The sequence below is a fragment of the Synchiropus splendidus genome, chromosome 2 (genome assembly GCF_027744825.2).
Source record: "Synchiropus splendidus isolate RoL2022-P1 chromosome 2, RoL_Sspl_1.0, whole genome shotgun sequence".
Lineage (NCBI taxonomy): Eukaryota > Metazoa > Chordata > Actinopteri > Syngnathiformes > Callionymidae > Synchiropus > Synchiropus splendidus.
In genome coordinates, this window is record NC_071335.1 from 26,008,010 (window position 1) to 26,020,725 (window position 12,716).

The following is a 12,716-nucleotide window of genomic DNA, read 5'->3' on the forward strand; positions in this document are numbered from 1 at the left end:
TTGCTCCTGGTTCTGTGACATTGTGCTGGTGTGTTTTTATTAGCTTCATCACCAGTGAGGTGCTGTGAGTCATCCACAAGGTCTCTCCACCAAAAGGACAGACCTTGTATTCCGGAGACTGTAAACCAATAAATGGACAGTTGTCACGATTCGAGGAACGTGGAGCGAAAGCCACGTGTTGAGGACGTGGCACTGGACCCAAGTGCAAGTGCTGAAGGTTACAGTGAGGCAGGAACGAGTTAGAAGTAATATTTAATAATTAAACAAACAAAAAAAACACAACAGAAAAGCGTGACCGAACCGGGAGAAAACTAAGCAAAAGCTGAATGTACAATGAACCGAGAATAAACTACAAAAGAGAACAGGAAACGCATGGACACTGGGAGAAACTAAACACTTAACTCAGGCACCAGGGTTTAACACAGAATAATCCAAAGTTAGCTAGCTCACAGAACGAGAGACCGAAACAAGGCGAACCAAGAGAACGAGGAGTTACCACAGGAGCGTCACTGAAACTCCATGAAGTCCATAGGGAAACAATGGGAGACGATCTCGTGGGCACAAAGAAGAGAGTCCAGGAAACTAGAAGACACGATCTGGCACATGTAGCTGGAGTCCAGGTGCTTAAGTACTTAGGTGATTAGGGGTTCATTGGCTCCAGCCGTGTGCCAGAAGAACAGGAAGGGAGGCGGAAGAAACCAAAACATGACTCAAGGGACAAAACAGGAGCAGAGTCATGACAACAGGAGCTTCATTTTTAATCATGAACTTTAAATCAGTGTAGATTTTCACCTCCATCGCCGAGGTTATGTTTTCAACAGCATTGGTTTGTCTGAGTTCACAATAACCTGACAAGTTACAGAAACATGTGGATGAAATTTTCAGCAAACAAGTGAAAGAGATCAAGGAACAAATGATGAAACTTTGGGAGTGATCCGGATCTCCATCTGGATCCAGGAATTTTTTTGAAGGATTCTTAAACATTGAGGAACATTATAGCCATCTGTGCTCGACTGGCATTTGTACCCAGGATTTAGTTTTTTCATTTTCATTTCCATGAGGATGAGTGGTGCACTGTGTTGCTTGGTGTAGTGCTTTTCCAGTTACCACATATTTCACCGCTATATTTCACTGTTTTTCAAATTGAAACATGGTCTTTAAACATCGGTAGAAGTTTTGGAGAGCTTGCATTAACACCATAAAGCACTTTAAACCCCTGGCATATTTCACCTCGCTCCCAAACCTGCAGTCGCAGGTTCACTGCACAGTCGCAGGTTCACAGTCGCTCCAGTCCAACTCAACGCCACAGTTGTTGTTCTAATGTGCTTTAATTGCTGCGGCTGCACAATTTAATCCTTGTTTTTGTTTTCTCTCTCTGACTTTTATTATGCGCTTCATTGTTTTATTGTCCTCATCTGCATTTTATTGTCCTCATCTCTCGGTGATTATGGCTGAATACAGTGCTCATTTTTCCGGCCATTATTCGGCATAAAATTGGGTTTTGCCGCTTCATTCCAGGTTCTTCTCCTGTTTTTTTTTTTTTTTTTTCAAACACAACAATGAATAATTCTTATCTACACAAATGTCAATTAAAAATTGCACAGTTCTTTAAAAACAAAATAAAGCTCTTTCATTTCTGCCTCTTAACTATTCTCTCATTCATACTATACTGAAGAGGCGACATGGCAGTTACTTTTTGTCCTTGGCTTTCATCTTATTTACAGCTGAATAGACAGAAATAATATTTTTAAATTGTATTTGACCTTTGCAACTCGCTGGATGCTGAAGCAGAAGCCACTGACCGCGACTCAAGCGGGACTTTTTTTAATTTTTCCCCGACGGTTAATGAGCCGCAGTGCGATGGGCTCGTCCCTGCAGGTAAATATTAGCAGGAAATAAAATCAGCCCAGCGACACTTTCTGCTGGGGATTATCTTTAATGAGGAACGTTGATGTTACAAAAGTTCACGCCACGCGTGGTGACCAACTTGGCTCATTAGACTTCACATCCCGAGCCACACTTCAATAACCTCAGTAGATATTCGGTGCGAGTCCGAGCCGCGAGACTCGCTGCAGATTCTTCTCCACTGGTGTTGACTCGGACCCACAGATACGCACCTAAGGTCATTCGATTCCTGTGAATCCGTCACGACCTGGAATCAATCCCTCAAGCTCACGTTTGCTTCCAGCTTCAAATGTCACCATCAGCATCTGCACGCATGGATACGCACATGGACGCCTGAGGGAGATTTACTCATGTCATTCTAATGGCAGGGAGATTTTTCATTAAGCTGGTGAGTTACATTAGTAAAGCAAACGTACTGTACGTCCTTGACCACTGATACGGTATGTTCATGTGTCGCTCTTGTATCAGTACTTCTTCAAAAGCCAGATTGTAGTCACTGTATATTACTGTTTATGTCTTTTACCCCCTATAAAAATGTCATGTCGTTCTCTTCCATCGCATCTCAGTGCACGTGCCAGTGACATACATGTACACAACAATAGAATGTTGGGGAGAGATGCTCCCTTTATATATGAAATTGTACCCTCCCTTTTCTTTAATATGGTATTGCTGCAGCCCAATATGTCCACCAGGGCAGCGTCAATAATTTATGACAACAAGACCAACATGGCGACTGTGGATTGATAATGTACCTCTAGACCACTGATTCTTAGCCATAGGGCTGGGGTCCATGGTTGGGCCGTGAGCGCCTCCTGGAGGGCTGCTAAAAGTCTTCTTTGCTTGACACTTTCGGACCGTGAGAGCGGCGAGACGCTCAGCTTTCATACACTTGCCACATATGGTGGCAGTAGTGTGTCATTGAACTGACTAAATTGATAGCGCCCCCAACAGCAAAAACTGTTGTTATGGCGATACTTCCATTTATACTTTACTTTTTGGAGTTTAAATAAAATATATTACTTTTATTTTACGATATTTAGACATGGTTTGATCATATTCATTGTATTTAGAATTTTATTTTTTTTTATTTTATTTTTTTCCCCATGTTTTTTATTTTTTCCAGTTTGCATCAAGTGTATTTTTTCTCTTTTTTTTTCTTTAGTAAAATTTGTAAATGAATATGACATGCACCTGGTTCTGCTGCTGGTTGGACTTTTCGATGACAAATACATATCTTTGCAATGATCACATGGTTTCATGTCACTTTACAAGGTTTTGGTTTGTTTACGTATAAGTACATTAAATGTGGTTATTATCACAAATGAATTCGAGAGTCATGAATCAGTTCCATTGGCCCTGGGTCCATTTGCTCTGCGAAAGGTGGGCCCCGAGATCAAAAAGGACCCTAGCTCTAGACGAAACGGAGGCAGCGTTGTAGGAGGCGGTGGTCGGTGAGGCCACTAAATATATGGCAAGAATTACCATCATGTTATGTCTTCTTCCTCTGTCAACATATCGGGTAGTAACAGCAACACTGCCCCCCATGGTTTCTGGTGGTAAAATGTAAAACAACTGTGCTCCACATCCAGCGTTTTTGTGTATTTATTTTTCACCAAAAACAGTTTTTTGGTTGTTTTTTTTTTGTGAGATTTAAAACACTGCTTCAAATTTGAATTCTAAAATGCGTATACAAAACTGGCTAGCATTTTTATGTCGCGGCAAGAGGCCGCTTTCAAAGTCAGCTATTCAGTAAAGTCGCTGTTTACCTTTTCAGTAATCAGATGACTTTTTGAAGGCAACTATGACAGCACTGTCGCTAAAGAGTCCCACTCGACTTCCCCAGTTGAAGCTGAGTCATCAACTCCACTGATCCAAAAGGACGCAGAGAGATTGGATTTGAACCGAGCAACATGTTCAGGAAAGAGAGAAGGCGTCTTCATCAGCCAGGTTGTAAAGAGCTGCATGTAATTTCTGATCCTTCCACGTGTCCATCTTTCTTCACTGCGGGCGGTTTTACAGCAGGTCGCCCCACACCTCTTATGAAAGATCCATACATCTTCGATGAATCGCTGTGTCCCAGATGAACCAGGCGACCACACAAAAAGTAAGAAAAGTTTGTGGAAACTTTCTCACTCTCCTGATTTACAAGCCTGTGAAGCCCTTATCCTCAGAAGCTCGGAGCCAGACATGGGCCGGTCAGTCAGATTGGTCCATGAGGGGCAGATTCACACTCGGGCAGACAGAACTTGGCTGGGTCGCCACCTCTGCCGCCGACAGTCCTCCTCAGGGACCCTCCGGCGGAATATTGCGGCATCTAATGGGCACAGATGGCGCGGTGTCACGAGCCAAGTTATGTGTGAATATCTGGTTTCTCTGCAAGATTCCTTCAAAGGCAAAAAGTCAAAACCGCAGTGAGTCATCCGCATGATAACACACGGGCTAATGCGCACGCTGCAGCCAGAACCACGCTCTTGGACACACCATCAAAACACCTCTTTGAAATGCAGTTGCATAAAAGATCTAGACTGGGTGTTATTTTTAACCTTTCTCCTCCTCCTGACTCACTCCTCATTTAAAAATCCAAGCATTGGCTGATATTTTATATTCTCATCCATCTTCAGACCTTTAGCAGCGTTCGCATCCGAAAAAGTCGACATTTCGAGCTGCAATAGTTGAAGGAGAACGTGTCAAAATTGTTCTTTATACCAACCCAAAAACTGGTTTGTTTTGAGATCGTGATCCAGGTGGGAAGAAAATGACTGAATCCAGTTTTATCATAGTGAAGGAATTGACGATAGACGATAGAGAGCATGTTTCCACGGGAGGTTGGTCGCATCAAGGGCGGAGTCACAGTGGAAAAGAAGCGTCAGTGACACTACCACAGGTGGGAGGGGTCAATCCCTTCACGTCTACTTCCTGATATTGCTGAGAGGTAGTTCAAACAAAAACACAGCCAAATTTCAGTTTGGGAGACTTTACAATATGCTTCAGTGTTATGATTCACAACCTAAAAATGTGTCAAAATTGCGTGCTAAATCTCCTCACATTCACATCCATCCATCACCCTGTGGGGCAGTTTGTCTGAGGGCTAACGTAAATGTTAAACATTTTTATCCTCCTCTGGTGTTTCCTCTCAATGAATCGCCCACATAGGTTCATGACCTAGGTGGCGCAATGGAGACGATACAGCAGTACATCACTGTGTCCTCCGATATAAGACCGACAGTCCAACTGTTAATGTTACTTGAAGGTCCAATCGATCATACATTATTACCACATTAATAAGACATTATAGTGCATTTATAAGGAACCATAGAAGTGGTAATGTCTGAGCAGGATCATGTATGACAAGTTATATCAAGGTTGTATGGTGTGTTGTATGGTGCATAATAATATATGGTGCCTAATTTTATACTCATACGTTGCCATACATTTATAAACATTCATAACAGCCTTATAAATGCATTTCGATGCCGAATGAATGCACTGATAATGTTAATAAAACTTTTAAGTAAAGTGTAAGTAAAGTTTTGTAATAATAAAAAATAATATTTCAGCCTGGTAATAACATGCAAATACAACAACTACCACTTATTTTTGCATCATGAATGTGTGGTGCATTTAATGTCACAAAGTTGATACGTTACACGTATTTAAGTTAAGTAATATGTACACTGTGTTTGACTTTCTTTAAATTTTGAGTATTAATATGTGATTTCTTTTGTCAACTGTGTAGAATCTTACAACAATATTGTGTTATTATCGTAATGTATTGTGATGAGTATTGTTCTTGCCAATACAGGTTCTGGTTCTCCCCATGAAGAAGAGGTCCTCACATGACTGAACTGGTTCGAAGTGTGGATGCTCCAACCTTTCTCCACCAGTTCTGACCCATCTGGTCTACATTACACTTGCACACAGTCTGCCCATGTGTGTACATGTGCGTGTCATTGAGGAGACATGACGTTTTACTAATTCCTTTGTAAATCACCTCTCACAGTTACTGCATGACTGAACGTTGACTGATGTCCTCATGTAAAACTAGTCCGCTCCAGGTGCCGCGTTCCCCGACCCGTTCCCAGTGGTGTGTGGAGCTCAACGTCTGTTTTGTTTCAGGGTTAAGTCTCCTGAATCTCCATGAAGGCCCCTCCAAAAGGCAGGAAATTCACATTCTCTTGTGTTGTCAACCTTCCTGTCACTCTGCATTTACCAGCCTGCCGGATGCTTGCTAACAAGGACCTACCGCCTCGCTGGCTAATAGTCTACCTGCCCATCACAGCAGAGCCACACTCGGCATACAAACTAATCAGTGTGAGTCACACGTCTCTCTGCGGCCGAGGACCTGCCTCATGCGTTATGCAGAGACTGAGGAAGAACTGGCAAACACACGGGCACGGGAGGTGAGATCCAATCTGTATGTATCGCCAACCACGGTCTCAGAAACTGTCTCCATCAATTATATACCTGAGATAAGGCCAGGAGAGCGTGGAATTCGGTATGTGGCTAAGCTGTTGTCACTGTCACAGCCACGCGTGTCTCACCTTATCCTCGAGTGCAAGCTCTCTCGCAGACGGAATAGGAGGGGAAAGGGTTGGAGAGCCAAGCATTTTGAGAGTGAAAACGTGCTCAGGAATACATGTTTAATATTCTTCTGTTTTCTTCCATAACAGCACTGTCGAGGCAGTTGTTTAGTTTCACTATAAAGGTATCTAAGACATGTTGATGAGGCGTATACAAGGCCACCTAATAATTCCCATGTTGCAATTTCAAGACAAAACTGATGAAATATATGTTTGAATTTGTTGGCGTTTACTGACCCCTAGAATTAATACAGTTTATTCAGCCATTATATGTACTACACATCTGTGATCCACTGTGGGACAAGTACTTATTTAGAACAACAGATCTATGTTCCTGTACATTGAAGCAACTGAAAGTCACTGCTGACAGGGGGAAGGTGCTTGGCACCGGCTGGTGCTGGTCTGGACGGAGCTCAGCCGCCTCCCTGATGGGGCCAGTTCAGAGTCCATGTTGGGGCCTCAAGTGATCTTATCTATTTAGGCTTCCTGAGGGAAAGAGCTGAGCCAAAAGGCTGACGCAGTTCCAGGTAGTGACCAGAAAGTTGTTCACAAATCTCCCTTAAAAAGGATGTGACATCCATAGAAGTCTATTGAAGTGGCTCGACATCTTGCCTTCCAACCATGTGCAACTGGGAGGAAGCCCCGAGCAGATCCAGCTGGTCTTCCTTTTTTTAGATCTCCTGATCCCAGGAGGTGAGGCCTCTGGAGAGAGGTTGATGCCCTGTGGCCCGACCTCGGATCAGAACCGTTCAGTTGAAGCAGACTGTGAAACCAACCCTTGTGCCACACCTCCAAAGCCAAACCGCAGCACTCAAGTGTTGGATGCCTGTGCTGTTTAAAAGGAAAAAGAAGTCCTGTTGTAAAGGTTGTCGATTTATGAGTTACTTAGACATGAGTCTATCAAACCCAGAACCAGTCCAAATAGTCAAAACAACTTCCAGGATTCAAAAAATAGTGTTGGCTCAAGCAAACAAGAAAACGTCCTGATGGGGAATTGAACCTACGACCTTCAAAACACGTGCTCCTTGTCCCGTTTTCTACATCATCCATCACTATCCCCTGAAAATTCTACTTGAACATGGTGAGAACTTTGAGCTATTTTCAGTCAGTAGCCATATTTAACCTGGGCAGAATGGCATTACTTTGATGTAGCAGCCTGTTCAAAACCGACCGCGAACCTTGGCCCTCTGGTTGACCACCTCTTGGTACGTGTACCTCACTTTTCCCTGACACCTTCTCATGGCACCACAAAGGGAGAGCAGCTTAAGATTTCACCCTGGAGCTTTATTTTTCCCTGAAGCAGACGCAGTCCTGACTCGACGTGGCTTCGCCTCTCATAACAAATGACTCACATCTCGGTGTCTCAAGTGTTTACTTTGCTTGTTGTTTTGCCGGTAAAGTTCAGCCAATTCAGCAAATGATGCATACGTCTGCGAGCTGCCAGTTGGCTGGGCGGACAGGAAGAGTCACTCATTTGGCTCCGAGAGGAGACCGGCTCCATTACTGACCCGTGTGAGCGAATCACAACACTCTCGCTGTGCAGTCCTGAGAAATATTTAAAAAATACCATCTGCTCCCTTCTCTGACAGCAGGGGACCCCAACTAGAGAGAAAAGCTAATGTTTCAGTGTCGGTTTTTATTTTAATGCTACCTCATCAAAATATCCTGGTAAAGGGTTTGATGAAAAAAACAAGAATTATTTTGACAATGGACAAAAGGCTTATACAACGTCAGAGTAAATCCACATTTTGGGAATTGAATTAAGAAAACAATTTTGATTGGCTGGAATTTGAAATTGAATTGGAATTGTTTTACAGTACTACCTCGCTTTTCTAACGTCCCGGACTTCAAACAAATCGGAGTTCGAACAAAAATTTTGAGATTTCTTTGCTTCTGATTTCGAACAAAAATCCAGAACTCGAACGCCCTCGAAAAAAGGCGGAAAAAACATAGCGTGCGCGGACCGACCAGCTGACCCACAAGGCGCTTTGTTATTGTGTATAACGCAGCCTCTGTATGCAGACGTGTCCTGTTAGCTCCATTTACTGACTGTTGTTTCTTCATATTGAGGTGTAAAACCTTTCCTGTCTCCACACTGGACCGTGGTAGAGTGTCACAGGGGAGGTGCTGGAGCGCTCACTCCAGGGTTTGATGTCCTGTTGTGGGCTGGAGCTGGGACAGGGACGAGGCGAGTCTGGGACAGAGCGTGACTTGGTTCATGACTTTGTCACAGCCAAACTGCACAGACGCGCACATTCAGAGCTGGACACGCACCGGGCACCTCTTCACTTCTGGAGAGACCTCACTCACTCGGCAACCCCTCCCACATGCAGCGGCCACACACATAGAGGAACAGCGCACCTGCAGCACACACTCCACCAGACAACTTCATTATGGTTTCTCATATCAGGGCCCAACAGTCGCCAACAGGGGGAGCCAAAAAGCTGGGAGGAAAATTGGGATGCACTGCAATTGTGTCGAGGTCAGATCACTGACCAACCAAGATGCTTGAAACGGGACAGAACCACCGCAAAATAAAAGCCGTCATGCCTTCAGAATTACGGTCTGTTTTTGTTAGAAATGCAGATACCATTGCGTGAATCTTTCATATAGGTATAAAGCTTCTTTTGAATGAAGATTTATCACCGACTCAATCACAGGAAATGATGGGCAGATAATTTAATTAGAAAAACACACAACTTCCTGTCCGCACGCATTGTCTCACTCGAGAGTCGCAGCGGAAATAAATGAATCTGGTGTTAAGCGTTATATTTGCAGTGCGTCCTGATGAAGTAAATGAAAAGAAAAAATGTGTGGGAGATTGGAGTGATAAGAATGAAGAAACAAATGTAGAAAGCAAGACCAACTCGAGTGGGTGGAATTCTAGTTACACGCCACAAGAACTTGAGTTTCACCACAAACCTTTTCATGGACTGTTGAAGAAAATAAAAGCGAAGGATTAAAAATTGAAAGCTTGAGAAACGTCACGAAAAGACGGTCACACTTCTGCCAAAAAAAAAAAAAAAAAAAAACACGCCTCCGCTCACTTGACAACTCTACATTTCACTGCATCGAAAATGAGGACTGGTGAGGATAGAATATGACACCGATCCTGCTGTGCTCACAGATTCACCATTCTTTTTTTTTTTTATATATATCTCAAGCGAGGACTGAGCACCTGGAGTCAAGAAGAGCCGCGGATCGAACCATTTTCAAGGCCAGCGGGGTGTTTTTGTAGTGAAACTTAGGGATGCCCCGAACATTCAGCAGTTGAATAGATTCAGCTGAACAGTGGAGAAAAGGCATGTGACACTGGGCAGCGCAGCCTGAACCAAAGTTCTCGCCTCTAATCGACAATACAATGTAACAGAATGTGTTTTTTTTAATACAAAAATGCTCCGTGGAATGCACTCTGCTGGACCGCTGATGAAATTACAGCAACCAACTCGACCTTTCTCAGCGTGTTGAGAAGAATCTGGCAACACAATCCTCCACTTTGAGCAGTGACAACAATGACACCCCGGCTCGGCCCGGTCGGCTGGTGTGACCGACCTGGAGCGGTTCAACACAAGGCGTAGCCGGTTGCCATGGCGACGCTAAGTGTGATCCAAAGCCTGCATAAAGCTGCATCAAGTTTTGGGTTCTTATAAAGTCTTCTAAAGTGTTGGAGATTGAGAATAGGATTTGTAATGAGTGTTCATCCAAACTATTTAAACTAAAATAATGGGTGTGTGAAATTGCTATTATTTGAAAAGCAAAGTCTAAAATATGAAGAATGTCAAAAACATTACATATATACATTACCTTTCTTGAACAAATGTAAATCTGTTCCCGACTATTTATGCAACATTTTAAAAATAATAGTAAAACATGTAACCACACTGGATATTCAGTATTATTTTGTATCATTCAGTATTCTGCCAAGCATTTAAAATTTTATTAAGCTTCGGCCCCAAATTTTCAATTTGGTGCATCCCTAGTAAATATATAACGGTTCACATGAGTTCAGGAGTTGATTTTTCTGTGAGAAAATGGACAGAATGTTTTCAGGGTGCAAGGATCAGGACTAAATAACTGACTGTGGATGGTGTTCTGGTATGGATGAAGTGAAGAGAAGAGAGATGGATGTCTAGTCCACATGTTACACGCTTGATATTTAGCATGTAGTAGTTTAGTAAGTATATTTATTATATTTATTTATAATATTTATATTATATTGACACATTTTTTAGTTAAATATTCTTTTTTTTTTGTTTAGAAGACAGTGTTATTCATTTATTGACTGATTTAGTTTTCAGTCCACATTTAAGACAAAAAATGACATGGGTGCAGCATTGTTGTGGGGGGAAACATAAATCGCCTCTGCTCCTCCATGCAGTACATCAGTTGTGTTGCCAAATGCAATCACCGACAGCATTTGCATTAATGTAAAAAGCAGTCCACCTTTAATATGACACATAATTATCAGGAGCCGAACCAGCTGCCGCGCAAAAATAGGTTGTTCAGATGGGGACACATCCGATGAGGTTTTTTGGTGACCTTTAGACAGCGTTTTTATCATTTATTCATGTATATATTTATGCTTTAGAAAGGACTGTTCTGCCAGCCTTCACAAAAACACTGCTAGCTTGTGCATGACAACTGAATTCTTCCATGAGCGTCTGACACAGCCATGGAGCAGCAGGAAAGTTCATTTCTCCTCAGACACACATTTTACAGTCTGCGATTGACTGATGTCATGTGATCAACTCACCCTGTGCTGTAATAAATCCATTTAGCTTGTCAGAAAATTTCATTCAGGCAAATTCTTCCTGAAACGTCACTCAACTCCGTCAGGCTCAAAAGCCCGGCGCAGCCTAATCGTGCGTCTCCAGCTTCACCTCACGCGTTGCCTTCCTACAGAAAGGCAGCTTCAGATGAGTAAGCAGAGCGCCGTGAATATTCACTGCTGAGCACACGCTTAATGTAGGTTACACATTTGCATGTGACCAAGAAAACTCAGAGGCTGGGGAATATCTGTGTACGCGCGTGTACATTATGCTGAGTCGGTGAACCTGAATGCCACACACCTGTGCCACGGAAGCAGCGGGACAACATCTTTTCATGAAGATTCGCGGCAAGCTTCTGCCAAACCGTGCTCCGAATCCCCAACACCCTCGTTTCTATTTATAGATCAGATTGCTTTTGATCGGTCGACACGCCTGGAGTTGACGTGCTTTTGCTCATATTTCTTGTCTCACTGTGTGACAAGGTTGCTGCGCCTCAGGTTGTTCAGTCCTACTATATGAACTAAACCTAATGTATCCCTGCAGACCTGCAAGTATTTAAAGTGCAGCTATGGTCATAAACTCAGCAGACACTTTGTCAATCGGCTAACAAGCAAAGACTGGATGAGATTTCCTCCTAATTAAACGCACGTCTCCTTCCATGTCTTCCATCTTCACGCTTCAGTTGTGCGTGTCTGCGGCGGAGAGTTTCAGCACCATGGACAGATGTCAGCAGAAGTGAGGTCATCTGGCCGTGAAGAGCTTCAGCACCTCGGACAGACGCTGGCACGAGGGGCCGGAGAGCCGCACGCACCCCTGCTTACCGCTTGTTTTAAGGCTCTCGAGCATCAGGTATCCAGTTGAGGAGATTCAGAGAGACACTTCAGACACGTCAGGCGTCCATTACGGGACTAACACGGACAGGCGAGATCACCCGTGTGGGCTGCAGGGAACGACACACCTGAGCCATTATCAATCTGAACTCCAATGCTCAGAGTGGTCACTGACGCTGGCGTCTGGAGACGAAGATGAAGCTCTGGGGTGGAGAAGGATCATGACACATGCGGCTGAATGGGTCCCCATGCGGCAAAACAAGAGCTCTTTAAACAGATGTATCGACTTTGGGATGGATGTCTAGTCCACATGTCACATGCCTGATATTTATTCATTCTAAAAAAAAATAAAGTATACATATTTATAATATTTCATTAATTAAAATGATATGTTTGATACGTTTTTTTTTTGTTAAATATTGATTTATTTTGTTTGGTTTTGGAAGACAAAATTATTCATTTATTGACTGATTTCATTTTTAGATTTTAGATTTTTATTTTATTTATTTAAAATTTAAAATTTGATTGTTTTGTTCATTATTTATTTATTCTGCAGGTTTTAGAACACAACATTATTCATAAAATGTTGGTTTTTACAGCAAATAAATAAAAAATATATAGAAAAGTATTGA

At 42.9% G+C, this 12,716-nt stretch overlaps 1 protein-coding gene across 4 annotated transcripts in view; it reads right to left on the reverse strand.

Annotated features, from left to right (window-relative positions):
- LOC128755048 (protein phosphatase 1 regulatory subunit 29-like) overlaps positions 1 to 12,716 on the reverse strand; it is a 221,333-nt gene that overhangs the window by 141,557 nt on the left and 67,060 nt on the right. The window contains exon 1 of one of the 4 annotated variants that reach the window (XM_053858247.1): positions 497 to 3,840. The exons of the other annotated variants lie outside the window; for them this stretch is intronic. The gene's annotated coding sequence lies outside the window, so the exon portion shown is untranslated. Of the gene's footprint in view, positions 1 to 496; positions 3,841 to 12,716 lie in introns of those variants that run through there. 4 annotated transcript variants of the gene reach the window in all.